This window comes from Fringilla coelebs (genome assembly GCF_963513975.1).
Source record: "Fringilla coelebs genome assembly, chromosome: 4".
Lineage (NCBI taxonomy): Eukaryota > Metazoa > Chordata > Aves > Passeriformes > Fringillidae > Fringilla > Fringilla coelebs.
Window position 1 is genome coordinate 59,642,376 of NC_140032.1, and position 2,538 is coordinate 59,644,913.

Genomic DNA, 2,538 nt, shown 5'->3' on the forward strand with positions numbered 1-2,538 from the left:
ATACTATTTACAATATTTACAGAATATACATTTTTCTTTTTTGCTCAGCAGGTAATTAGAGCCACTTGGGACAAAAGTGCAAGTGAAAAGAATCACTGGTGTAGAAAGTTAACTTCCCTGTTGATCATGTTGCAATGCTTGAACTAACAGAAGTAGCCAGTGTGGTAAATTCTCTTTATAGTAACCAAGAATGGATGTCACTTCACAGTGACAGATCCTGCTCAGTCATATTTACACCAAGCCTAAACCAGAAGGAAGCTATTACTCTACCTAGAAAATTGATGAGTGAGTTCACAGGTGATCCCATCTTCATTTTAACATTGAAAAGCAGAATTGCAGTATTGAATTTTCTATTGTGCACATTGACAGCAATTAATTTCAAATGCTCTGTTGTATTAAATAATAAAATATATTTTAACTTCCTTATTGTACATGCTATAAAATTACACTAAAAATTTCAAGTTTCTGAAGTAACAATTACCCTTTTACATATATATTCTCTATATAATTTTTAAATATTTAGATTTTTTTGTTTTAATACCCAGGATAAAGATATACTAGCTCCAGTATGGCTGCATATCATCATAACATAGATCCATACATAACCAAAGCCTCATCTAAAAGCTAGTTTTGAAGATATTCTACTTTGGTTTCCTTCACATTTTTTCTTCCCTTCTTTTTAAGTCACCTTTCCAAAGGTAGCTGTGCTACCTTTTAACTTCAAGTTATGCTCTATCTTGAGTGAGGGCTGAACTTCAATCCCCTCCAGCTAATAAGCCAAGTCACAGAGCCACTGATGGACAAGCAGCAGGTGATGCTTTTCACCTCTTGGAGTGTTTCTTCAATACAGTACTGCAATCTCCAAGTCAGACATAATTTAACTCTGTCAATACTTGACATCAGCAGGATTACTTCAGACCTGGATTTTGTTGAATGCACAGGGGCTGCCTTTCCATATACAAGCTGGACAAGCTCAAAGGCAAAACAGAGTGCACAGTGGTCTCAGCTACATGGTGTTCAATAAAAAGCAGTTTGAATTTTACTGATAGATCTTATCACCCATCCAAGTTATTTTCTCCACGGTCATATCCTCAAGTAGCACCAACCATTTAAATTTTAATCTTTAGTATATATACATACATATTTTAATAATTTATATACACACACATAGATATGGCATTGGTCTGTGGAGAAACTTATTTACAGTTAGATGGAAAAATGAACTTGTATCAATTTACAGGATATGAAAACAAAATTGGCATTTGTGCTTTCTGTTTGTTCAGCAATTTTTGTTATTTCAAAAAAAGTTCATATTTTTATTTGCATCAAAACATGTTACATGATGAAAAAAGTTGTAAAACAACTAGAATTGAGAATAATGGAGCATTAATTCTCCTCATATATCCCACTAAGTCTACAGAATAGTTGCTTTCTATAAAAATTCTCCATTCAAACCCCTCTGTGGTTACCCAAGCTTGCTTGAGGATCTTCTTAATAAATAATGACACACAGCAAAAGAACCATGCATCCTGTCTTGCACTGTGCACATTCATGAGATTCAAGTTTGTGTCTTTACTGAGTAACACACTGATACACACCACTTAAACCTCACTTTTTACTCAGGACCTCAAAGTGCTTTTAAAAAGAAGAAATACACCTATTCTACAAAGCAGTTAGGAGGCACAAGGAATAAGGCTTGGATTACTGTCCTCAGACACTGACCTGGCCATGGAAACTAGGGACTTAAGCTTCAGATGCTCCCTGATCTGTTCATTGGGCTGAAGAATTTCTCAGGTAATCTACTCCTGGAGGTACACGCTTGTTTATGATGCGTAATGTTAACAACAACAACATAAAAAAGCAGCTCCACAGCCCAAACTACCCAACTGTATTTCAATGCCCAGCTGTATTTCCATAAATGTACTTTTCTCTTGAAAGCAGGAAATGGTTTCATAAGAAAGCTGTTAAATTAAAAACAGAGCTAAGCTTAATCTTCATAACTATTAAGGAAATACAAGTAGTCTGATACAGCAGGCTCAAACTACTTCTTTGACCAAGCTAACAAGTGTTTTCTGGCCAATAGTAACTTCAGCATCAGCCTATACAGAAGTTACTGCCTCCCTGATGTGTTTACACTTCATTAACAATTGGAGACCAAAAAGGTATTGCTAAGATATACAGCTTTAAATAATTCATTAAAAGCTTACAGTTAATTTAATAATTTTTTTTCTTAAATACAAAGATTGTTAGGCTGGGTGCTGAAGAACAACTGCTACCATCCATCTCAGGAACTAAGAACTAAGGAACTAAGCCAAGCATGTGTACCAGTACTTTGTAAGCATTTGAATTATTTTAGGAGTAAGAAATCCTTAGTGTCCTAGTAGGAAGTCATAGCATTCACATTCATTTCAGGAAACATTCACCTTTTCCAGACTACAAATTACTCTTCCTTTAGCCATTATTTATGTGCACTTTTGCAGTGTTTTTCCGCAGGCTTCTGGTAGATGGAGTTTTCTTCTAGTCCTCTGTTTTGACAAA